The sequence below is a fragment of the Aedes aegypti genome, chromosome 1 (assembly GCF_002204515.2).
Source record: "Aedes aegypti strain LVP_AGWG chromosome 1, AaegL5.0 Primary Assembly, whole genome shotgun sequence".
Lineage (NCBI taxonomy): Eukaryota > Metazoa > Arthropoda > Insecta > Diptera > Culicidae > Aedes > Aedes aegypti.
The window spans coordinates 55,336,533-55,364,148 of NC_035107.1; the positions used below are offsets into that span (position 1 = coordinate 55,336,533).

The 27,616-nt window shown below is 36.2% G+C and overlaps 1 long non-coding RNA gene across 2 annotated transcripts; it reads left to right on the forward strand.

Moving 5' to 3' along the window:
- The first annotated feature begins 4,753 nt into the window (after positions 1-4,753).
- On the forward strand, positions 4,754-18,146 carry LOC5574416. Of its 2 annotated transcripts, none has more exons than XR_002502462.1 (4): positions 4,754-4,911; positions 4,977-5,225; positions 5,283-5,382; positions 17,907-18,146. It is a non-coding gene; the product is annotated as an uncharacterized LOC5574416 (long non-coding RNA). The 2 variants fall into 2 exon arrangements; XR_002502470.1 differs by having other exon boundaries at positions 4,977-5,221.
- Positions 18,147-27,616: the final 9,470 nt, after the last annotated feature.

Here is a 27,616-nt window from a genome sequence, read left to right on the forward strand (position 1 = left end):
AAAACATCAACTGTTTTCGTCATTTGAAACTAAAGTTTTTGAAACTGTAGGTGTTTCTGTTAAAACACAGCTTGGTAAATATACTTTCATAGCTGCCTATTTGCCTTTTCAATGTTCTAGCCAGCAAGTTAATTTGCTCCAAACTGACTTGCGAAAATTGACTCGCAATAAGTCAAAATTTTTTGTCATTGGTGACTTTAATGCCAAACATCGGTCATGGAAAAATTCTCAAAGTAATTCCAACGGCAGAATTTTATTTGATGAGTGCTCTTCAGGATATTTCTCAATTCAATACCCTGATAGCCCTACATGTTTTTCCTCTTCTAGAAATCCATCTACAATTGATTTGATCTTAACCGACTTTAGTCATCTTTGTATCCAACGGATTACTCATGCTGATTTTGATTCTGATCATGTCCCTGTTACATTTCAAATATCCCATGAAGCGATTCTCAATCCTATCAGCTCCACTTTCAATTATTTTCGAGCCGACTGGAATATATATGAAACATAGATTGACTCTAATCTTGATGTTAACATTTCTTTTCAAACAAAACTTGATATTGACAATGCTCTTGAAATTTTAACAAATTCCATTGTTGAAGCCAGAAACATTACAATTCCAAAATGTGAAGTTAAATTTGAATCCGTGATTATAGACGATGATCTTAAACTTTTGATCCGCCTTAAAAACGTGAGGAGAAGACAATTTCAACGCACTCGCGATCCTGCTTTGAAAATTATATGGCAGGATTTGCAGAAAGAAATCAAGAAACCTTTTGCACAATTAAGGCCGGTTTGCTGCTGACAAGAAAAGGAATCGCCTATCTCGATGCGTGGAAAATTTCTCCCAAAAAATGGTCAAGAAAATCACTTTTTTCTGATCGCAGTACGCAGTTGAGAAGAAAAGTCACTTCAAAGGGGGCTCTCTGTAGGAAATTTCTTGACCCTTTCAGTCAAGAAATTTCTTTACTTTTCTTGAGCAAAACAGCATACTTAGCTTTAAGAAACAAAAATTTTGAAAATAAGGTTTCTCAATTGGACCCTGGCTCTAAGCCATTTTGGAAATCATCTAAAATTTTGAAAAAACCGCAAAAGCCAATACCGGCATTGAAAGAGGAAAACAAATTATTACGAACTAACTACGAAATATTGTATCGTATGTAACAAAACATGTTCAAATTTATTTTGGAAATTCCGTGAGCGTTCCAATCCCTATCGAGAGGAAAATTTACATATCGCATTCCCTTGGCAATTGGCAGTTGGAATCCCGCGCGTACCAATTTTCTCTTTGAAGTGTGTCCCATTACAGTCACATACGGATCCATCCATCCATATGAACGCTGGGCAAGTGGACTGCGGAGCGGAGATGATAAGAGAGCATCATCACTCGAGAATCAGCCTGAACTCGCTGTAAGCTGCTCAGGTGAACGAGCGTAGAGTCAAGCAGGTTGGATTAGGATGCTCCACGTATATGGCAACCCCAATCCCAACTAATGGATTTGACAGCAGCCAAGATCATTTGAGTATCCACATTGAAATGCATTTGAGTATCCAACGGTTGCTTAGAACATGTTGGATTCGAAAAGATGGCGGCGCCGCATACTGCTGGGATGCTCGCTCACACTTGCTCGTTTCGTTCGTTGGACAGGCAGCAGGTGTCGTCCGGTGGGTGAGAAGTCATTTGCATACTCCCCATTCAATTATGCCGGTGACGTCGTAAACACTTCAGGTTGCAAATGATAGTCGCTGGTAAAATTCTGCAGATTTGTTCCTACTTCCTCTTAGTTATGTAACTTTCCTCCGCTATGAAATAGTTTCATTTTTGCTCCGTGCGCTCTACGTTGCTAAAGAGTAGTAAATTTCATTTAATCTTTTTCGTAGTTTCTAAATGATTTAGTGATTCGTAAATGTTTGTTGTTTCAAAAGTAGATTTTCTTCAAATATATTTGATTTTCCTTGTCCTGATAAAAAGTGTACACTGATAGGATACCGTGATCAATGAAATTACAATTACAATTACAATTACAAATTGCCAAAACTCAAACGACACCCTCTAAACAAACGTTTGCGGTGGAGAACGCATGGTTGTTCATTCGCTTTCCCTGCTGTATGCACGTGGTTTGAAACCAATGAGGAGCCGTTATGCTACACCTGTCCGGTGTGCAGGGGCGGGGTGTTGTGGGGTCTTCTGAACCGCACCAGCATAAGTCAATTTGTGTTGGTGAAGCGAGCATCGCGAAGGGAGTACCGAAAACGAGAGGTGAGAGACCACGGCAAGCGAACGCTTCAAAGCGCGCGGGATAAAAGCGTTTGTTGTTTGCTCGAAGCGTGCGTTGGTACCCGCCACTGAAACTGCAGGACAGTACGAGCTGGCATGCACTGAAAGTTTTTGGATTTTGATTTTGATAGAATTACATCTCTTTTTTTTTATTTTTTTTTATTAGCAATAGAAGATTGCAACGATTTTTGCCTGAAATTATTAATTATTTTATTTTTCATTTGTTCCAATGTTTCAACATTGGATATTCTATGTAACTCATTGGTACTATACCAGGGAGGAAGCTTCAGAATCATTTTCAAAATTTTATTTTGAATTCTCTGCAGAGCTTTCTTCCTGGTGTTACAACAGCTAGTCCATATTGGTACAGCATACAACATGGCTGGCCTGAAAATTTGTTTGAAAATCAAAAGCTTGTTCTTAAGACAAAGTTTTGATTTTCTATTGATAAGTGAATAGAGACATTTTACATATTTGTTACATTTGGCTTGAATGCCCTCAATGTGATTTTTGAAAGTAAAATTCTTATCTAGCATGAGCCCTAGATACTTAACTTCATTTGACCAATTTATTGGAACCCCTCTCATCGTTACAACATGTCTACTTGAAGGTTTCAAATAAAGAGCTTTTGGTTTATGTGGGAATATTATTAGTTGAGTTTTGGAAGCATTAGGAGAAATCTTCCATTTTTGCAAGTATGAAGAAAAAATATCCAAACTTTTTTGAAATCGACTATAGATGACACACAGGCTTCGTCCTTTGGCGGAGAGGCCTGTGTCATCCGCAAATAAAAGATTTTTGACATCTCTGAGGTAACTCAGGTAAGTCAGATGTGAAAATATTGTATAATATTGGTCCCAAAATGCTGCCTTGAGGAACACCAGCTCTTACAGGAAGTTTTTCAGATCTGGAGTTCTGATAATTAACCTGAAGTGTACGATTTGACAGATAACTTTGAATTATTCTAACAATGTATGTTGGAAAATTAAAGTTTTTTAATTTTACGATCAAACCTTCATGCCAAATACTGTCAAATGCTTTTTCTATGTCTAGAAGAGCAAGACCAGTAGAATAGCCTTCAGATTTGTTAGAACGGATCAAATTTGTTACACGTAAAAGTTGATGAGTGGTCGAATGTCCATGGCGGGATCCGAACTGTTCATTGGCAAAAATTGAATTTTCATTGATGTGGGCCATCATTCTGTTCAAAATAACCTTTTCAAAAAGTTTACTGATGGAGGAAAGCAAACTGATTGGACGATAGCTAGAAGCTTCTGCAGGATTTTTGTCTGGTTTTAAAATTGGAACAACCTTAGCATTTTTCCATTTGTCAGGAAAATAAGCTAATTTAAAACATTTGTTGAATATATCAACTAAAAATTATAAGCTACTTTCTGGAAATTTCTTGATGAGGATGTAGAAAATTCCATCATCGCCAGGAGCTTTCATATTTTTGATTTTTTTAATAATAGTTCTCACTTCATCTAAATCAGTCTCCCAAGCATTTTCGAAAACGTTCTCTTGATTGAGAATATTTTCGAAGTCCTGAGTAGCTTGATTTTCAATTGGACTAGTAAGTCCTAAATTAAAATTGTGCGCACTTTCAAACTGCATAGCAAGTTTTTGAGCTTTTTCGCAATTAGTTAGTAATAATTTGTTTTCCTCTTTCAATGCCGGTATTGGCTTCTGAGGTTTTTTCAAGATTTTAGATAATTTCCAAAAGGGCTTAGAGCCAGGGTCCAATTGAGAAATTTTATTTTCAAAATTTGTGTTTCTTAATTGTGCAAAACGTTTTTTGATTTCTTTCTGCAAATCCTGCCATATAATTTTCATAGCAGGATCGCGAGTGCGTTGAAATTGCCTCCTCCTCACGTTTTTAAGACGGATCAATAGTTTAAGATCATCGTCTATAATCACGGATTCAAATTTTACTTCACATTTTGGAATTGCAATGCTCCTGGCTTAAACAAAGGAATTTGTTAAAGATTCAAGAACATTGTCAATATCAAGTTTAGTTCCTAAAGAAATGTTAACATCAAGATTAGAGTCAACATACGTTTTATATATATTCCAGTCAGCTCGTAAATAATTTAAAGTGGAGCTGATAAGATTGAGAATCGCTTCATGGGATATTTGAAATGTAACAGGGACATGATCAGAATCAAAATCAGCATGAGTACACAGCAAAAAATAATGTAATTTGCATCGACGTAATTCATGCCGATGTAATAAAAAGCCGATGTAACCGCTCATTTGAAGGGCAAAATAACATCTTTTTGATGTTATATTACATCGCTTCGAAATTACACTGAAACAACTTTTCCATTTTTCATCACATTGAATTTGTGTAATATTCACATCTAAAATATAGAAATATTACACAGAAACAGCTGCAACCAAGTCATTCCGACATACTTTAGTGATATTACACAAACTCAATGCTATTTCACATGCGATACGAATACAATATAAAGTCTCGCAACACTGTCCACACTTCGTTTCGGTGGATTCAGTCGAAGTGTCATGGCGGGTTTCTGATCCTCGTGCGTCCGCGATCGCATCTTTTATCCGGTTTATTTATTAGTTTGTTCCGTTTGTTTCCTGCTTTATTTAAATAATTTGATTCAAAGGTAAGTTGGCGCTAATTAAATTCAATAATTCAATGTTTCTAACAAACCATAATTGTATATTCCAGTCCAAATCAATCTCGTGGAAGCAACTGATGCCAGCAACGATTCCTTCCGGAATTCTCCCAGGGTGCGGCGTTTCCCAAGGATTCCTCCATTAACCAATTCCCAAGTGATGATATCCTGCAAACAAGAGTTCCAGTTTGTGATTGAAAATACCCGCCACGGATGTGAAAAAGAATCCGCTCTATGGATGTTTTTGGGAGTTTTTCGAGGATTTTGTTCAGGGATTACTTTGGCCGCCGGGTTGGAGGTTTGTAAGTGATGTTAATTGTAATATTGGCAACGTAATTAACATTTCCACAAAATTTTAGGATGCCGCAATTTGTGTTCCGCAGGAAATTTATTACACCGACGGCCAGGGAGATCTAGGTTTTGTTATTTACCGGAATAGATGTTGCAGATACATTTGTGGTAAGTAATGATTCGTCAAACAACGTATTGATATTACCATGACCCCACAGTTATGGATCAAATAGTGTGGAGTCCAACCTATAAAATTCAATAAAACGACATGGAAAACGTAAAATTGTAATATAAAAGCATGAATCGAATCGTTTCAAATTGGAACTTCGGTTAGTAAACTGTTTTGAGTGTAATATTTACATAGGATTGCATAAAAATTAAAAATTGTATCGGTTCCTGAAAACCATATTATGGATCAATTTTCATATTATGGATCAAAATGTGACATATTACGGATCAGTGCGCAAAATCAAGAGATTTTCAACTCAATGCATCTGTATTGCATGGTATAGCGAAAGTTAACAATGTGTCATATATTACTGCAAAAAATAGCAGTGTTAGAGCTGGAAACAAGGGTAAAATGGCCTTTTTTTGTGATACTGCATTGTAGTAACTGAGACATGAACTGTTTTCGCTATACACCAAGTTTACCACCCATTTTTGTCTGCTAAAAAATGAAATTTACAAACCTTGATGTTTTATTAGTTTTATCCTTATTGCTATTGTCAGAAAATGTCGAATCCAATGCACAAAATAGCAGAAATCTACATTCTTTGGAAGTGATCCATAACCGTGGTAAACGATCATTTCCTGGTCCATATTATGGATCACTAGTTAAAAGTGCTAATATTCGATATTTAGAATCAACAATCAAGAAAAATGTTTTTCAAAGATGAATTCATACTAAATTGAAGCGAACGAGCATAAAATATGTTATAACATTTGAATTTTACCACCTGTGGGAGCTTATGAATGCTGACGGCACTTCTTACAGAAAACGACCTTATAATGATAGCTGTGTGGTACCAACTAAACATTTGTCAAATACACCGTTGTTTAGCGGTCGAATGTTGTGCTGAACATTACAAATGGTAGAAGACAAATAGTATAACATGGGAAAAATATGTTTTACGTCAACGTTTATGTTTTGAGCGAGTTATCCGATGTTGAACGCCAAAGTGATCCGTAACTGTGTGGGTATGGTATAAGGAATTTGATAATTCCGTATATTCATGATTATTTTAAAGCAAAAGTACATAATTCTTATTCTGCAAGAGTTTACTCGGGATTTTTTTACAGGAGTTCCTTCATAAATTAATTCAGGAGTTATATTTGGAAGGAGTTCCTTCTGAAACTTTATGAGGTTCTTTCATTAATGCCTTCAGAAGTTCCCCCCGAAAAACCACCAAGAGTGCTTTTATAAATTCCAACAGGAATTCCACCTGTGGTTCCTTCAGGAAATGAAATAAATATAACAATTCCTACAGTAATTATTTCGAGAGTTCTTTTGGGAATTTTTCCACAAGTTGCTCGAGGAATTCGACCAGAAGTTCCCCCAGGATTTCGTCCAGAAGTTTCTTCAAAAATCCCCCAAGAGTTTTCTCGGGAATTTATTTAGGAGATTTAACAAGAATTTCACCAGGTTTTCCCCCAATAATTCCATCAGGGGTTCTTGTAGGAGTTCCTATAAATATTCCTTTAGTTTTATTTTTTATAAATTCAGAGATTTAGGTGCTTAAAGAGAAATTCTTCCAGAAATTCCTTTGGGAGTTTCCAGAAATTCTAGTATCTAGTAGTACCTCCAGAAATTTCTCCAATAATTCATTTAGAAGTTCATCCAGAATTTACTTCAGTAGTTCCTTCAGAAATTCATCCAAGATTTTCTCAAGGATTTCTTTCAGCAATTCCTCCAGGTGTTCCTTCAAGCATATCTCCAAGATATCATTGACAAACGGAAGGGAATTAGGAATTCCTTCAAAAAATTTCTTCTGAAAATGCTCTAAAAAATCCTGCAAAAATTTCAATTAAACACATCCAGGAATGTCTTCAAAAATTCCTACCCAAGTTCCTCCAGTAACTTCTTCAGAAATTCGTTTAGTAATATCTTCAGGAGTACCTCCAGAAATTCGTCCCGGAGTTCGGTCAGGAATTTCTCCGTCAGAAATTCCTCCCGGAGTTCCCCCAGGAAATTAACCAAGAGTTCTTTCGTGAATGCCTACAGGAATTTCTCGAGGAATTCGAAATAAACAAAACATAACTATAAATTCCTTTAGGGGTTCCCCCAGAAATTTATCCGGAAGTACCACCAGAAATTACTTTATGAGTTCTTTTGACAATTCCTTTAGGAAAGCTTTTAGGAGTTCCCCAGTAATTCCTCCAGAAGATTATCCAGGAATTCTTCTAGGTGTTTCTTCAGGAATCCCACTTGATTCCTACATGAACTCCTCCAGGGGTTCCCTCAGGCATTACACAAGGAGTTCTATCATAAATCGCTGCAGGAATTCCACCAGTAACTCATTCACAAATACAATAATTCATAACAAAAATACTCTAGAAATTCCTCCAGGAGTTTCTTCAGAAATTCATCCAGGATTCTTTTAGAAGTTCCTTAAGGAATTCCCCCGAAGTTTAGTTGGCAATTCCTCCAGGTGTTCCTTGAGGAAATCTTTAAGGAGTGCCTCCAAGAATTCTCCGGGAGTTTCCTAAGGAATTTCTTAAGGTTTTCCCAGGAATTACACCATGAATTTCCAGGAAGGGAATTTCTATAGAAATGCCTATAGGACTTTCCAGAAATTCCTGTCGTTATTTTTTATATTTTAGAGTTCCTCCAGTAATTTCTTTTTAGGTTCCTTCCTTCGTCCTAGAGTTTAACCAGGAGTTTCCTCAGGAATTTCTCCAAGATTTCTTTCGAAATTTCCTTCAGGAGTTCCATCAGAAGATGCGGTAAGAATTCAACCAGGAGTTACCTCGCGAAATTTTTGTTATGAATGGGATTCTTCAGGAGTTTCTTTAGGAGTAACGAAATTCCACCAGAAATGCCTCCAGGAGATCCTCTTGAATTTCTACCGGAGTTTCTTCCGATATTCTTCTAGAAGTTCCTTTCCTTCCTCTAGCAATTCAACCAAGAATTACTTCAGGAGTTCCCCGGAGATTCCACCAAATGACATACAGGAATTTAGGATTTCCTACAGAAACTTATTTAGAAATTCTTTAGGTAGTTGCTCGCGGAATTCTACCAGGAGTTCCCCCAGGAGTTTTTTTTTTTCACAGGAATTCCACCAAGAGTTTCCCCAAAACTTCCACCAGGGGTTCCTTCTGGGATTCCTCCATAATTTCCTTAAGAAATATCTGCAGGAGTTCTTTAGATATTTCTGCAGTAATTGTGCAAAGTATTCCTCCAGGAGTTTCTTCAGTAATTCTTCCAGGACTTTTCCAGGACTGCCTTCAGGAATGTGTTCCGGAGTTCCTTAATTAATTTCTTGAAGAGTTTCTTAATGAAATCCTAAGGAATTTGTCTAGGAATTCCTGCAGGACTTCTTCCAAAAATTTAACCTTTAGAAGATGCTTTATGAATTTAACCAGGAATTCCTTTAGGTGTTACTTCCGGAATTACTTCAGGAGTTCCCCTGTAATTTCTAAGGGAGTTGCTTTCGAAATCCTTCAGTAGTTCCTTTCTTTCACTAGGAATCCAATCATGAATTACTTCAGGATTCCCCGGAAACTCCACTAAACAGAGTACAGAAATTAGACTTCAAAAATTTGGGCATTGCTCTAGGAACTCCTTTAGGAATTCTTTAGGACATGGCAATATTCTTTAAAGAGTTGCTCGGGGAATTCTACTAGAATTTTCTCCGGAATTCCTCACGTTTTTTTTCGGGCATTCCATCAAAAGTTTCCCCAAGAATTGCATCAGGGGTTCCTTCTGGTATTGCACCATAATTTCTTTAAAAATGTTTGCAGGAGTTTCTTCAGATATTTTCGCAGATTGTTCTCAAAGAATTCCTCCACGAGTTTCTTTAGTAATTCCCCCAGTATTTCTGCAGGAGTTCCTTAAAGAATGCGTCCCGGAGTTCCTTCTGGAATTCTTCCAGGAATTTGTCTAGGAATTCTTCCAGAACTTCTACTAAAAATTTACCGAGTAGAGTTTAGAAGATATTTTAAGAATTTAACCACCAGTTTAACCACCTGTGGAATCTCACCAAGAGGTTTTTTCATGGAATTCTACAGGAGTTCCCCTAGGAATGGATCTCTTCAGATTTTTTTTTCTAGAAATACTGCCTGGATTTTATCAAACAATTCCACCAAGATTTCTTTCACGAATTTCCTTCTAGAATACAGGAGTTCTCCAGGAACTCCTAAAAAAATAACTCTAGAAATTCCTGCAGGACTTCCCCCAGAAATTTATCCAGGAATACCTCATGAAATTCCATAAGAAGTTGCTTTGGGAATTCCTTTCGGAATTCATCTAGGAGTTCCCCAAAAATTCGTCCAGAAGTTTATCCAGTAATTCCACTAGGGGTTCATTTGGGAATTCCCCCAAGAGTTTATTCAAGAATTGCTCCTGGGATTCCACCAGGATTTCCTTCGGAAGTTCCACTAGAAGTTCTTCTATAAATTTCTCCAGAGGTTTTTCCAAAGTTTTTCTAGGTATTCCACCAGGAGTTCCCCCGGAAGTATCTCTAGGAGTTCTGCCAGGAATTCCATCAGTATTTCTCTGAAAAATTTGCTACAGAAATTAAACTAGGAGTTCTCCCATGCTACAGGAATTCCACCATACAGAAATACCTTCAAGAATTCCTCCAAGGGTACCTCACCAGGATTTATTTCTATAATTTCTCCAGGAGTTTCTATAGGTATTCCTTCCAGAGTTCCTCCAAGAAGAATTTCTCCGGAAAATACTATTGAAATTCTTTTAGCAGTTTAGAGAAAATCATCCAGGAGTTATTCCAGAAGTTCCTCCATAAGTTCCTATGGCTGGGGGCTTATATCACACCTGTTTTTTTTATCGATGAGCAGTGGCGTAGCTAGGGTTTTTGGGGCCCGGTGCGGAGTTCCATTTAGAGGTTCTCAAAATTAAGGTGAACGCCATCTAAATGAAAGGAGTTTATGTGAAATCTATTGTTGGGATAAACTATGACTAAGGGCCGATTTCTTCACCCCCGCTTAGGCGTTAAACCAAGTTTAATCATATGGGTAAACGTGGTTTACGGCCTAATCAAAGGTGAAGAAATCGGCCCTAAATAGCTTTTCTAGAATTATGACTTAAGTGATGGAACTTATGTAGATATGTTGTTGTAGTCGTTTAATGGCAAAAATGTCAATTAATGAGCCTACAGTCCTTGTTTTCTTAATTATTGTTCGTATTCACATTAGTTTACTGAAAATTATCGAGAGGAGATCCAGTGAATTGCCATTGAAGTAGAAAATTATTATTATAATTATTCATATACAACTTCAATTGAGTATTCTTGGGAAATTTGAACATTTCCCAAATTTTGTGTTTTTGAGTGGGTATTGATTTAAAAATTCTTGATGATCCCTCAAAAATCAATAAATTAACCCAAAGTTTGCTTAACATAAATTACAAAATGAACTCCAAAGATTTCTTCAGGAGTTAATTTTGTGATTTTCACGAACTTTTTAAGGATTGCGTTCTGAATACCTTCAGAAATTCAACGTAGAATTTTTCTAAGGATAACCATAGAAGTTACCATCAAAGATTCTTTCAGAAAATTTTCAAGGAAATCATAAGAACTTCCGAAATGTATCCAATGATTTTCTCAAAACTGCTTGGTTTTTCAACATCTACCAAGATTCCCGGTAACAACATCTTCAAGACTTCAAGTAGTATTAGTATTTTCTCATTTTTTTTTTCTAGAATTTCTTTCTAAATTATCGTTAAGATTTCAACAAGAGAATTAATTCAGGAATTACTCCTTCAGTAATTATTCTAAAAGTTCTTAGACAAATTTTCCAAAGATGTCTTCAAAGAATTTCCTGTTATTTTCCAGAAAGATCTCCAAAAATGGATTTTTTTTAAATAATTGGTGAAGTTTTTAAAGAAATTATTGATGAAGTTTTCAAATTTTTGGAGCAATTCCTAGAATAAAAGTGGATGAATCCTTAGAGAATACTTATAAAAACTGGCGAAAAAATGATGTGATGAAATGTGATGGTCTAGGGGAGTTTTCATGGAGTGGAGTAGGAAGCCTCGTGAAAATCGACGGAATAATGACGCCAGATTCCTACATCAACATCTTGCGGGAAAATCTGGAGTTTTCGCTGATCCAGACGGGCCTTGAAGAGAAATTCATATTTCTCTAGAACAACGACCCGAAGCATACTGGCAAGAAGACCAAGTCTTTCTTCCGGTCTTGTCGGATTAAACCGCTGGAATGGCCTCCACAAGGCCCAGACCTCAACCCCATCGAGAATTTGTTGGCGATTCTCGATGCCAGGGTTGACAAAACTGGTGTTACCAACAAAAATAATTATTTTGAAGCCTCGGAGCGCGCCTGGGAAGAACTAGATCCACAACACCTACAAAACCTGGTAAAATGCATGCCGAAGCGCCTCCAGCAAGTCCCTAAGGCCAAAGGAGAACACATTAACTATTTAATTGCTTTTTATTTTTCTTAAATCATATTTTCTGGGGCCAAGAAGGAAGTGGGCACTTTTTTGTCACTATTTTTTTTTTTCAATACAAATTCTTTTTCTTTTTCTTTGAGTAAAATTCTTTTTTTATCAAAATTTCGTAAGTGCAACTTTAAACAAATATCAAAAATAAAATATCAACAAAGATTTAAGTGTGTTAACTTTAATTAGAACCAAATCAATGAGAGAAATTCGAAAACAGGTAAGGTGGGCACTTTATTTTGCCTATCAGTGTAGATCACCACTAAAAAAAGGTTTCCAGGTACAAATTTCACAGAATTCTTGACTGAATTCTCACAATTTATACAAGATCTTCTTATGAATGTGTGAAAAGGTTAAGTAATTTAAAAAAGTATTAAAAATGCAGAAGGAAATCTTGAGGAAAATTCGCGAATTAGACCTCTACAAAATTTTTGAAAATTTACGGACTAAACATGGAAAAATATCAAGAGTTGCTCCTAAAACGAATAAAAAAACTAGAGTATTATATGGAAACCCTATTCAAATTAAATTCTTTATCTTGAGTAGAAAAAAAATCAGTATTGAAAAAAATCCTGAAATCAGTTAAATTATGGAAACATCAAAAAGGCATTATTAGGGAAATTTCCAGGAGGAAATCCTGAAAGATTTTTTGGAGAATCTTCTAGGGCAAGAATACAAGAAGAACTCTTGCGAGAATTGAAAAAAATAAGAAAGAACTTATGGAGAAATTCAATACAAATTCCTGGATGAATTCATATAAAATTTAAAATCAAACTTTTGAATAAAATTGTGTTTAAAAGAAATAGGACTCTAAATATCTATTCTTTTTTAATACCAAAAGCAATTTCGATGAACATCTGAAAGTAGGAAGGAATCCAGAGAAATTCAAAAAAATAATAGCTTGATGTCTGCAAGCAATTTCACTTCGAGCTCCAGCTCTAGGTTGTGCGGGAATGAGGGATTATAACAACTAAGAAAACCCTGAGAAATTCCTGGAGAAACCCTCAAAGAACTTGATTATTTTTCTGAGAAGCTTCTGAGAAAATTGAAGTGTAACATTTTGAGCACTGCTTAGAAAAAAACCCAGAAGGCTCTTCGTGAGAAATTCTAAGGAAGAAGCTTCTGGAATAATTCTAGATAGCATGACTTAAGAATTCCCAGATGGGCTACTTACAGAATTTCAAATTCAGAAAGAAACTGGAGCAGTAACTAAAAGGTAAACCAATTTATAAATTTTAGAGGAATTTTATAATAAAATTTTGACGTATTTTCAGAAAGAATAACTACAGAAATTTAATAAAAATATTCGAAGAAGTTATATGTAGGAATTCGTGAGGCATTATCATAAGAAACTCCTCGAAGAACTTTAGAATTTTCACCATGAAGGAATTGATAAGAAGCTACTGATGGAACTTCTAAAAGGATTTCTGAAGGAATTGCAGGAAGAACTCAAAAGCAACTTTTGGAGAAAAAAGAGATTCAAAGATGACAGGAAAAAACCTTAAAGTATTTGTTGCGATACGTGATATGTCTAGTGATGCGACTTGTAATTACGATTTAAAACATAGGTAACTTTATTAAATAAAAGAGAACAATGACATAAAACGTGTATGTACGTGAGCCGCCGATCGCAATTGTAATTTTGATGATGGTGGCCAACAATGGAACGACGAATGCCGAAACTTCCCTTGACATCTGTCACAAGCTGACGGCTGTCAGCGTAAGAGCCTTGGTGGTTGTTTCGGTTGCGTCCGTTATTGGGATAGGGTTGTCATCCCAACAGTATTTTTAAGAAGCTCCTGGAAAAAATCGGAAGAATCTCGCGATAAAAATAGAGTTCTTACGTAAGGTAGTTCGTGGAGAAATTCATTAGGATATCTAGAACAAATTTAGAAAGGAAATTCTCAAGTAATTACAGAAAAAAATAGAAGAGGAGGTATCAAATTTCGCTGATTTGAAGGGATATATATATTTGTAATTCAACATAACCTCAGTATCCAGTATCCGTATTTTGTAATATCCGTGGTTGTCCATACTCCACGTGGTCATTTTTTATGATTTCAGCCAACACCCACCCCCTAACGTCTTTTGTATTATTTAGGAAAGCTAGAACATCATTGCGAAAATTTCTGATATTTTCCGAATTACCAAGGCTGTGGATTTCTAAAACGAGGGATGTGTATTTGTAATATCTATAATTTTTCCTATAGTTTTTTCATCCTTAAAGAACATTGTGGAGTTTTAGACTGACCTTGGTGGTATTCACGACCTAGTTGTGCAGGAATCCTCCGATGAATTAAGGAGGAAGTTCCTTAAGGAATTCCTTCGGAGTTGGTTTGGCAATTCCTCCAGGTGTTCCTTAAGGAACCCTTTGATGAGTGCCTCCAAGAATTCTCCAGGAGTTTCCTAAGGAATTCCTTAAGGTTTTCTCCCAGGAATTACACCACGAATTTCCAGGAGGTGGATTTCTATAGAAATGCCTATAGGACTTTTAAGAAATTCCTGCCCAAGTTCCTGCCGTTATATTTTACATTTTAGAGTTCCTCCAGTAATTTATTCTTAAGTTCTTTCCTTCGTCCTAGAGTTCCTCCAGGAGTTTTCTTAGGAATTACTCCAAGATTGCTTTCGAAAATTCTTTCAGGAGTTACATCAGATGCTGTAAGAATTCAACCAGGAGTTACCTCACGAAATCCACCACGAATTTTTCTTATGAATCCCACCAAATTTTTTTTTAGGAGTAACGAAATTCCACCAGAAATTCCTCCAGGAGATCCCCAAGAATTTCTACAGGAGTCCCTTCCGAAATTCTTCTAGAAGTTCCTTCGAGAATTCATTTCCTTCTTCTAGCAATTCAACCAAGAATTACTTCAGAAGTTCCCCGGAGATTCCACCAAATGACATGCAGGTATTTAGGATTTCCTACAGAAACTCATTTAGACATTCTTTAGGGAGTTGCTCGAGGAGTTCTACCAGGAGTTCCCCTAGGAGTTTTTTTTTCACAGGAATTCCACCAAGAGTTTTCCCAAAAATTCCACCAGGGGTTCCTTCTGGGGTTCCTCCATAATTTCCTTAAGAAATATCTGCAGGAGTTTCTTTAGATATTTCTGCAGGAGTTGTGCAAAGTATTCCTCCAGGAGTTTCTTCAGTAATTCCCCCAGGACTGCCTTCAGGAATGCGTCCCAGAGTTCCTCAAATTATTAAGGAGTTTCTTAATGAAATCCTAAGGAATTTGTCTAGTAATTCCTGCAGAACTACTTCCAAAAATTTAACCAGGATTTCCTTTATAAGATGCTTTAAGAATTTAACCAGCAATTTCTCCAGGTGTTTCTTTCGGAATTGCTTCATGAGTTCCCCTGTAATTTCTACGGGAGTTCCACCCGAAATTCTTCCAGAAGTTTTTTCAGGCATTCCTTTATTTCACTAGGAATGCAATCATGGATTACTTCAGGAGTTCATCGGAAATTCCACCAAATGAGGTATAGAAATTTGACTTCAGAAATTTATGAATTGCTCTAGGAACTCCTTTATGAACTCTTTAAGGAGTTGCTCGGAGAATCCTACTAGCAGTTTCTCCCGGAACTGTATGGATATTCCATGGAATGTATGGATATGGAATATTCTATCAGGAGTTTCCCCAAGAATTGCATCAGGGGTTCCTTCTGGAATTCCAGGAGTTTCTTCAGATATTTTCGCAGATTTTTTTAAAGAATTCCTCCTTCCTGCAGGAGTTCCTTCAGGAATTCTTCCAGGAATATGTCTAGGAATTCTTCCAGAACTTCTTCCAAAAATTTACCGAAGAGAGTTTAGAAGATGTTTTAAAAATTTACCACGAGTTCCCTGTGGAATCCCACCAAGAGATTTTTTTCATGGAATTCTACAGGAGTTCCCCTTGGAATGGATCTCTTCAGAAATTTTTCTAGAAATACTGCCTGGATTTTATCAAGCAATTCCACCAAAATTTCTTTCACGAATTTTATCAAGAGTTCCTTCTGGAAAGGCTGTGGATTTCTAAAAGGAAGGATTTGTGTTTGTAATATCTACAATTTTTCTTATAGTTTTTGTATCCTTAAAGAACATCGTGGATTTCTAGACTGATCTTGGTTGTATTCACGACCTAGTTTATCTGAAAAGTTGTGCAGGAATCCTCCGATGAATTAAAAAAAACTTCTCCAAGAAATGGAATGCGAACAGATTTCATAATAGCTCAATGAAAAAGCATACTTCTAAATGATAATTTGTAATTGGTTCTTACGGTATTAAACCAGAAAAAAATAAAATTCTGGTGAAATTATTCTTTTGTTCAATTATTCGAATGTCAAAATAGTGTATCTAGTACAACTGTTCATACAAAAAAAAAACCTAAAATATTCTTGATTTTTTTTCTCTCTTAATCGATATTCTGTAACTCAATCTTTCCAATAACTCGATAGTACGAATCTAACATACTTTGATCCCTCTGTATTTCGACCAGGGCTGTTAAGTATCATGACCGACTTGCGACACTAACGAAACGAGTCTTCTCACTGTCACTGGATGAAGCTATACCCAAGTAACCACTAGCCCGCTAATTCGCCTTTTTGGCCTTATAGGGCTATTATAAGGTTAATATAGGGCATGTCAGCTGTATTATAGCACTATATTGGCACGCAGGGCGAATTAAAGTGCTGTTTGGTTACTTGGGTATTTCATGTGCTCACTTCGTCACGTCGCAATAACGGAACACTCACGAAAGCAATTTTAATGTTGTTTTGTGATTAAAATTTCTATCTAATTTTGGAAAATTTCAGGAAGTAAATGTATTTGATAAGTTAAGTGGATATCCATCCATGATTCCAGCGATATGAATAACAATCATACCAGATAATTAACTCACAATAAACAAGTTTACGATTCCGTCACAAGTCGTAACGACGGAAAAACGGAAGTGAATTTGAAAAAATCCCTGTCATTGTTTCACCGTCCGATGACAGTGAGGAAAGCGTCTATGTAAAAGTTGCACGACACTCTCTATTTACATTGACGTTTTCCAGCCCTGATTTCGACACCTCTCTAACTATATTCCTTAATTCGATAGTATTTGTTTCAGTTTCATATAAACTCTGAGAAGTTTCAAATCTCATCGAATCGGTAATAAATTTCACAAATTTGAACATTATGGTTATGATCTTGGTTATGATTATGTTAAAATGGAGGTTGATAACATATTTCAAGGCGACAAAACTTAAAATTTTACAATTTCAGTAAAAAAAGGTCACGTAGGTAAATGTGTTTAAATTTTACTATTTTTGTGGTCAAATAACTTTTATGAATACGTTTTGTTGGAATATGTATTTGAATGTACCTTACATACAAAAATTGAAAAAAGTATTTGTTATGTATCTCGATACCCCCAATGGTCTCTTTAATATCTAGTTAGGAAAATTTTACTGTATTGTGCAAATAGCCTAATAGAATCATATGAACTTGAAGAGGAATCTGTAGTGGAATTTCTGGTGGAATTCTCGGAGCGCTTCTCTAGTGAAAACAAACTTGAAAACCTCATAAGGACCTTGTTTGAAATTTCAACAGTATAACCAGAAGAGAAATTAATTAATATTAATAATTTCTAGATAAGGAAACTGTTTTTAAATTTTTTAAAATTTTAGGGTAACTTATGGCAGGAGAATTTTTTGAAGTGAATTTGTTGAAATCGTTGCATTTAGGAATTCGGAATTAGGAATGAATCGTGATTTTTATATATTTGAATGATAAAAGGATTTGAGATCTATCGAATGATACGTTAAAATCATATATTTCATGATTTTATCACCATGTTTTAGCAGTTTTCCCTTAAATGCACCACTAATGGTACACTTGCCCTACCCAAAAAAAAACAAGAAAAAATTAAGATCTTGAAAATCAACATTGCTGTAAAATATTTGAAAAGAACTTCCGTTTCACATAACAATACTTACTCGAACATTTACTTTAGACACCTGTCGATCTGTTAATGAAAAAATACTAAAATCCTAGATATGTTAATAATAATTCAGTATTTTCTTTTCTTTATTTTTTAGATCGGTACGAAAAACATGAACGGGCTCTGTGAATCATTGTACTGTTTGCTGTGGATATCAAAACATCCTGGACTCATCCTGGAGTGCCTTCAGGCTTGTTTTTTATCTAAAAAGTGTTCACTGCGGCACCCCGGATTCATCATTTGGAGCTTCCCAGCCATTATGCTCCATCATTTGAATATTTGTTTAATGCAATAAAAATGTTATAAATGGTGCAATTAAAATAATTGATGATTTAAATGACTCTGTATTGATATTTTTTGTTTGAAACATATTTTATCTAACTCCCATAAAATTCTCTTCAATGGTTGATTAAATTGCTTTTATCAATTCCAAAATTACTGTACTCAATAACTCAATCTGCATGGGTAAAACTCGATTTTAAATCATAAATGTGATTTAAGATCGAAAAAGGATAAAAAGCAGTTTAATCAACCATTGAGCAAAACTTGTGATCACTTTTTTTTTTTTTGAATCGCTATGATTACATAGCTCTCATACTACATCGCATCGATTACATCGTATTGTGTACGTAGAAATTATTACATCGGACAAATTACATCGGTCGCATTTATTACACCAATCGCTCGCGAGTACGTTGGGCTGTGTAATATAACACGACCGAGGGAACGACTTGGTTGCAGCGGTTTCGATGTAATATTCAACAACTTTTTTTGCTGTGTAACTAATTGGCTACAAAGATGACTAGAGTCGGTTATGACCAAGTCAATCGTAGATGGATTTCTAGAAGAGGAAAAACATGTACACACTTAGATTTTATTACCGAAGTCGGTAAAATTTTACTGGGTTTTTGAACAGCAGAGTTAAGTCGGTAATATTTTATAAGTACCGAAAACTCCGCAAAGCCAGGAAATGTTGAACTGTCAAAAAAGTACCGACTAAGTCAGTAAACATTTTTGTGAAACGTTACTGTCTTTTTCAGTACAATTATTTTTATTTACTTTTGTTTACTGATTTTTTCGGTTATACGATTTTAGTACTACTGGTTGTTCTCAATATGAATATAATGCTAAACGTTCCCACTTCAATTTCATCATTCCCGTTTTTATGTTCCAGTCCATCCCATGGTTGGAATCTGATGTCCCAACATTTCCTCGCAACGCTTCCCACACTCGGTTTACATGGCACCCTGGCATGATAGAGACTTGCCCAGTCCATCCACCAGAATGGGAGCGGCCTTCCGTAAGTTTGGGATGCAAGGCTCATGTCGCTTCGCAACAAAGCGCTAGTTAAATCATTCAGCTGCAAAAGCATTGGCGGAAGATCGTTGTGATTTTTATTCGTCAACAGACTTTCGATTACTTACCATGAGTTGCGACTTGAGGCAATAGAGCTGGATGTGTGTAAATATTAATAAAATTAGAATTTATATCAAGAAAATGAAAACAAAACATTCGCTTGGCAAATAGCAAACGTGGTTAGTTGTTTTCATTTTATATTAACGAAAACTTAGCAAAAAGAATCGATACTGATTAGTCAGTACTATCATTTTACTGACTTTTTGCTTTTTCTCGGTGAATTTTGTAATTTTGCTGTCTTATCAGCATAATCGTTTACTGAGTTCAGTAAATTATATCAGGGCTATCAGGGTATTGAATTGAGAAATATCCTGAAGAGCACTCATCAAATTAAATTCTGCCGTTGGAATTACCTTGAGAATTATTCCATGACCGATGTTTGGCATTAAAGTCACCAATGACAAAAAAATTTGACTTATTGCGAGTCAATTTTCGCAAGTCAGTTTGGAGCAAATTAACTTGTTGCCCAGAGCATTGAAAAGGCAAATAGGCAGCTATGAAAGTATATTTACCAAGCTGTGTTTCAACAGAAACACCTAAAGTTTCAAAAACTCTAGTTTCAAATGACGAAAACAGTTGATGTTTTATACGCCTATGAATGATGATTGCAACTCCCCCACATGCACCATCAAGTCGATCATTACGATAAACAAAAAAGTTAGGATCTTTTTTGAGTTTGGATCCAGGTTTTAAATAAGTTTCGGTAATAACTGCTATATGCACGTTATTAGCTGTAAGAAAATTAAACAGCTCGTCCTCTTTACCATTCAGAGAACGAGCATTCCAATTTAAAATATTTAAATTATTATTTGGATCCATTAGAAAAACGTAATCCAATAACAATTTGATTAGTAAATTTTACACCTACTTGGACTGCTTCAGTCATAGTGGTGGCTTTGAACATTGCATCAATCATTAGATTCAATTGTTCAGTTAGAAAATTAAAATCAGAGGCAGACATATCACTTGAAGTGGGTACATCTGATGATTTCCCATTGGAATTTTCGGTAGACGAAAAAGCTGAGTAGGAGTTATCTGTGGCGGTAGGGTTTTTTCCATTTGATTTGAAACAAGTAGAATGGGTACTCATGGAACGAACAGGGGAGGAGTTCAAATTACCTGCTACGATATCGGCAAAGGATTTTCCGTGGGTAGATACATTCGAAATTGAAAGATTCGAACGTCTACCCGACGGATTAAAATTAATTTGTGAATGAGCATGATTATGATCTTCTTGGTGGGTATGATTCCTAATCAAGCGATCGTGAACTGAAAAATGAGTATTGTTCGATACTCTACCAGGCAAATTCCGGAAACGACCGTTATCGTAACGGATATTATCTTTCATCTGCCTGGCACGAGCCTCAATTACTCTATTGCGCGAAGGGCAAGACCAATAATTGGACTTATGATTTCCCTTGCAATTGGCACATAAGAACTTATCGGTATCTTCCTTCACTGGACAGACGTCCTTGGCGTGAGAAGAACCTCCGCAAATCATGCATTTAGCATCCATGCGACAATTTTTTGTACCATGACCCCACTTTTGGCACCGACGGCACTGGGTGGGGTTCTGGTAATTTCCTCCAGGTTTCTGGAAATGTTCCCACGTCACACGGACATCGAACATAAGTTTTGCTTTTTCTAAAGCTTTGATATTATTTAGATCTTTTTTGTTAAAGTGAACTAAATAATATTCTTGAGAAAGCCCTTTCCGAACAATGCCAGATTGGGTTCTCTTTTTCATAATGATAACTTGGACTGGGGAAAATCCAAGTAAATCATTTATTCCATTTTTTATCTCTTCAGGTGACTAATAGTCACTTGAAAGACCTTTCAAGACAACTTTGAACAAACGTTCAGTTTTGTCATCATAAGTAAAAAAAAATTGTGTTTCTTCTCTTCAAGATTTTTGAGAAGAAGTTCGTGATCTTCAAGAGTTTCCGGCAAAACGCGACAGTCTCTTTCTTTGCGATTTGTAAGGAAACCTTGATTCCCCTAATGGAGTTCAAGATCTCCTGCATAAATCCCCCAAATTCGGAACAACTGACCACGATAGGCGGCACTCTTTGCTTCCTCACTTGAATCAAAGAGCCTGGGCTAGAGGCTGCTTCGATTTGGTGTTCGGAAAATTTGTCTAGAGCATCGAACTGATTGCTCATTTCGATACAATTATTCATTTCACCCTTGGAAGAAAGTTCGCATTCCGGAGAAACGTCCTTTCTTCCATTCTTGCCACGTTTAGTGACAGTTTTAAATCCCACTTTTTTGGAAAGAAGTTGTGAATTCAGAGATTCACCCTTCCTTTTGTTTGTTGTTGATACCATGTTTAGTTAATAGACGAAAGAAGACGTGACCTTCGAGAGGTTTTTTCCCAAGACGGTGTCCAAGAAGGATTACCACCGCTAGCTTTCGCTAACGGGTCCAACGAAAAATCGAAGGCACGGGTCCAAACAAGGATTGTAAAGGGAGCAATAGTAGAAAATAGCACTGAAAAGTACTGTTATTGTAGCACTGAAAAGTATTGTTTTATTGCTTTAGGTAGTTTTTAAGAAAACTTCCAAGAGCAGAGAGAATTCGTGTACGCACAGCACGAAGGTACGATGCGCACTGAATTGCATCTCTGATTTCTTACACGGAGTCGGGATTCAACTCAATTTTGGGTTGTTTCAACGCAATTAGGAGTACACCGAGAGTGGGTTGAAAGTATAATCGATGTAGCATAGCATTAACGACTGTACAAATCGTGCGTGGCTGTACAATGCTCAGCTCTACCTGACATATTCGAACCATGACTGAAAAAAAGTTTATTTTTAGTTAAATATAGAAAAACACATAATTTAACTGTACTACGTGAACAATATACTATCACTATTCCACAGCACTACACGAACGACGTGACTGAATACTCGAATAATCCTGAATACTCACCCCCGCAAGAGCAAGTGTCGCGGTCAAAGGATCACACACTCGGGTTGAAAGTATAATCGATTTATGTACTTGATTTTGTGTCAAGTAAACTCTAAATTTGGGTATTCTTTTTTCTCCATGTAGACCATCGTGGAAAATATAGTCCACCTCTGCTAATTTGAACGATAACTCATCCATTGGGGTTCATTTTAAATTTGAGCTCCTGGTAACCCTACGAGCAACAATAAACCGTTTCTCTGTCGTTGTTTTGTTTTGATTTTGTGTTAGGTTCCAGATCGTTCCATTTCACTTCACTTCGTTCCATGGGCTTAATGACGTTTGAATAATTTTTAATCTGAACCCCGCATATTTGTGAGCTGAGAAATTGTCGTAAAAATCAAATAATATATATGCATCTTCATCGATCCATAAAACTTCATAAGGGGTCGTCCATAAATGATGTAGCATTTTAGGGGGAGGGGGGACTTCACGAATTTGTGAAGATGTTTGACGAGGGGAGCGGACTAATGGACGTAGCATTTTGAATAACTTCGGTAAAAAGCTGAAAAAATACAAAATACGTTTTTTTTATCAAACGTTCTTGTATGACTCATCAAACTTTGGTCATTAAATTATGATTCAGCTTCAAAACATTATTATGATAAGATTAAAAAGTTTCTTAAAAATGTTATTTTTTTCTGATAAAAACAATCAAACAGCTTTAAATAGTTATGTGAATATTATATTGTATTTGTGTCCAAGCTTTTGTATTTATACATAAACAGTTACAAAAAAAGTTGAATAAATTGAGTAAATTCAATGCTCTATCGCCTTGGAAAAATATTGTTTTCCATTTGGGAACAAGACATAAAATCAACCGTTTAAGTTTCATTCATAATTTCTGTTGGAGTTTTAATTCTTCAAGAGAAAACAATACGCTCGTTTAGGCACATATCAACGATATTGTAGTAAAACAAGATATTCATTCAGTATGTTCAATGTTTCAGAAGATTTTCACTCAGTCAGCTCATCGATTTGTTTTGACATATCAATGCTCTTGATGGAACAGCCTGGATAATAATAAGGACATAAAATTCGAGTGATACCGAAATTTTCCTACCAAGCTCTTTCTAAATCTTTCGGTTATTTAGAGAAAGAGCTCTTTATCATTTCATTGTTTCATTATGAGTTATGTTAGAAAATGTCAGTTTGGCTAATTGGCTCCCATTATGAAATTTAGTTGAAATAATTATACAGATTATTGTATGAAAATTGTTGATATCTAAAACTTTAAAATATTACAATTGTTATTTTTTCTCTATCTGGCTACTGTTTGTTGAATAGATTCGAATTGCGAGAATAATGACGGAGATCCATTCCAAATTAAGGTATTTCGTCGAACATATTCACTGAAATCTGTTTCTTAACCACGAATAATTTAAAAAAAATCCTCTAATATAACAAACTTTCCGTTTAATATATTATAAAATATGTTGAACCCTTACTCATTGCTTTTAGCTTTATCACAGATAAGCTTTATCAATCCGAACAATATTTTTCCCTTTTTTCCACATTCTCAGTTGTAAACTTATTTAAGGTTTTAACAACAGCAAAAGTACTATAAATAGGGTCCTAAATGCCTGTCCCGATTTCAATGCCAAACGCTTATGTTTAGGCTAAAAACACATGTTTACTCAATTTTTTAATGTTTTTCTTTTGTTTAGGTCTAAAAAACATTATTTTAGATTTTGTCACATTCCTTGGCTTAAACTTAAATTTTTGGTATATTTTGCTTTCCGTATCCCTTCCAAAATGTCAGATAGGAACAACCCCGCTGTTAAAACTAAAAGCCCTGTGGTGTTTTTGTCGATTAAGCAAACGTCAAACATGATCAAAAGTGTCAAGGTTTATTTATGGACCAAATTTTAAAATTAAAGTTTAAGTATGATGTAGCCGTTATTTGAGCGGGAAAAATTGCTAAAATAGTTGCAGTAACATGCTCTTTCGTGTCATTAAATAAAAACAAGATTTCATTAAACATTTTAGGATCCAATTTAGATCGGTGCACCGTCACCTACCTTTGCAACGCTGACATACGATGCATGGGATAGATGAGATGGAAGAAGATATGCACTGATGCTATTTCAGATGGAACAGATGACATGCATCCATGTTGAAATTGAACCAATGAAAAAATCAGTATGCTTTTATGATAGTAATGGTAGTTTATGATAGTGTACACCCGATAATCAAAAAGGAAATTTATTTGGTAAGTAATTTTGTTTTATGGCTGTAGCGGTCATGCGACTCAAAGCTAAAGGGAGTCTATAGGAGCAAATGATGGAAATGAATAGGTGGATAGGCGTCGCTCCCTTGCGACCCTTAATTAGGTGGTGAAAATTGAGCAAGCCATTTTAAAGTTAGTAAGCATCGAAGCGTCCTGTATTTTGCCTAGTTTTTCTACTGGAAAAGGGTTGGCTCAAAGCTTTGAGCTTTGCTACCAGCAAATTTGGCTAATAAGAAATGCAGTTCTAACTGGATCATGTGGTGACTGGCGGGAAGAGCACACATGATAAAGACAAACCATCTCTGACTGCGTGTTAATTTCCAATCCTATCAGTCATCGATCGATAGAACCGTTCGGTTGATTGCCGTCAGTATAAGAGCACATTGAAGCCTCCTGTATTTTGCCTGTGTTGGTCGCAAAGCTCAAAGCCGTGTCTGGGACCGTCAATTAACAACTCAGAAAGGCACTAACAACAACACTGATAAATTTAGTATTTTTCCCATTCAAAGGAAATTGTGTAAACAAACGATGTGACAACAAAAAGATGGCTAATGACAGCTAGGATGCGAAGAATGCACAGATAGTGCGCTATGTTTAATAATTTTAGAAATGTGAATGATTTATGATGATATTCAAACATCTTAACAAATCTGGATGTGTTGCCCCCCTCGTTCCAGCAGGTTCTGGAACACCATGTAGATATTCTCCTACGCTTGCTAGTGGCCCGGATTCAGCAGTATACTAATCATCGGTTCCATGATGCGACCGGAAAGGATGGATAGGGCTCATTCACAAATTTCATAACGCTGAAGGGGGCGGGTGGGCGTCCGTCAGTTGGTACAGGTCATACAAAAATTGTATAATTTTCATGCAAAAAGTGTTACGAGGGGGTGGATAGTTGTCCAAAATGGCAATTTTTTGCGTTTTAAAATTCATGAACAAACCCTAATTAACGCAGATTTTTCGGGTTTACCTTGAAGATACTAAAGGCAGCAATAAATTAATTAAATTATTCTGTAAGCCAGGATAGCGTTCACGCTAAGCCTGCTCCACGCAGCACATGTGTTAAAACTTTAATATTGGCCGTTGGTAAGATGGGGAGTTTTCTGGGATTTTTTTCTAGTGAAAAGCCGGAAGATGGTCGCAAACGCGAAAGTTTTTCTCCCATTTGCTTCCGCTTCGGCTATTCAAATGAAAAAAAAATCTCTGAAAAACTTTAAAATTGAAATGTTTTTTTAATGTTTTCGGAAACAAAACAAAAATGGAAGTGAATTCCGTATTCCAAGCGTTCCTCCTCTGTGCGCATTTCACTCATTCGGTTTGTTTCTGTGCTGCACGAAGAGAGGCCAATTTTGTGCGCTCAGCTCTCATTTTTGAGTTTAGCAAGTTTAGCGTGTTAGTTTTTGGTGACCACTTGCCTCTCACATTTACGGATGAAATAGTGTTGTGCAGTGCTGTTTTTTTAAAGATTAGAGTGATGATCAGTACAATTTCCCACAAGTGAGTATTTGGAATGCAGTTCTGGAAACAAATAGCTATCAGTTACTTACTTAAAATTTAAAATTACAACAATTAGAATTACCTTATATTACATCTTACAACTGTTTACAAAAAACTGTAGCACTACGCTTCCAATCATCAACATTATTGTTGATTCTGCTTCCACCCAATCACATCATCTAATGCCCTCAATATACGCGCATCGTTTAGCAGAAGATGCCAGCGTATGAAGCACGGTAAATCTAGAATAATACACAGATCTAAACAAAATCGGATTTGTGTGCATCTAAGGGTCTGTCCCAATTGGGCTATTAAAAATAATTCGGACTTAAACTTGACAGTTCACAAATCATTCCACCCCTGATTTCGTGCTCTGTAGCAGACTTATTTTTGACAGAAGGATAATTATTCGTCCCTTCGAGTTTGTTTACCCACATTATTGAATCCACTCGTGATTAACGTGTTGGCCATCGGTTCAATTTGCCTGTTCCCTGCAGAATGTAATCAAAACCAAGAGGCTAAATCGGATCAAGTAAGTTAACATACGAATAATGATTCTAATCAGAATATTTAGTAACGATTAACAGTGTTTTCTTCTATCGCAGTGATTGCTGTTGGGTTTGCCAGTTGGTGTAATGGAATCGAATTTTCACCAGGTATGTTTTCTCAAACACTTCCTTCGGTAAATTCTGTTGCTTCCAATAATGTGATTCTGAATGTTTTCCAATAATATCTATTCCTAATGGCTACCGATACATCACGTAAGGGCTCATTCATTTATTTCATAACGCTGAAATTGGCTTTTTTAGACACCCGCCAACCCCCTTGTAACGCTTTTTGTATGAATATTATTTAATTTTTGTATGGGCCGTAACATCGTTGGGATACCCACCCACCCCCTCTAGTGTTATGAAATTTGTGAATGGGCCCTAACCTCAAGCGCAGCATGATCATTCGCACGACTCCATTCTGACTGGAACAACATTGAGATGTGGTGTACATTTGCTACGGTAAAGGAAGCCTGGCAAATAACACCAAACTACATTAGGGGTATCCATCCCGCAGTATTACCATTACAGAGAATGGTTCTACTTACAGCGCTCAGACCTGAATCGGCAGGGTGCGTAGTGCAACTACAGCCATTTTCTGACGTCGCCGCTGCAACTGAGCTGCCGGAGACAACTCAAATGGACACGCACCGGTGTCGACAATGTTCGTGACACCCCCGCGCCTCTCCCCAACGATTTGCATATTTGATTTCTATTTGAACAGTTGTTGTGTAGTATAAAACATACTCCGGTTCTTCTGGCGGTGTTAAATAAATATTAATTAATTTAACGTGTACTTTTTTCATACTTCAACTTTTTCAAATAATTACGTACTCAAAACAATATTTAATCAGAGGTCAATGATTGAATTCGTTATAACATATCACATTGCATACTCAGTATGGAGTGCTAACTAGGTTTCATCTGTACTGTATTTTTAACTAGAAACTGTAACACTTTAAGACTCAGTATTTAAAACTGTGGGTCGCGACTCCCATTTGGATCGTGTGCAAATCTTCGAGGAGCTTCCAGCTAGTTTAGAAATGTATTCGTACCTACCTACATTATTGACTAGTTTCAGTCAATCTGACCGACTAAAATCCCAAAGTCAAACTTAATCATGAATATACCAAAGTAGTCATTCAC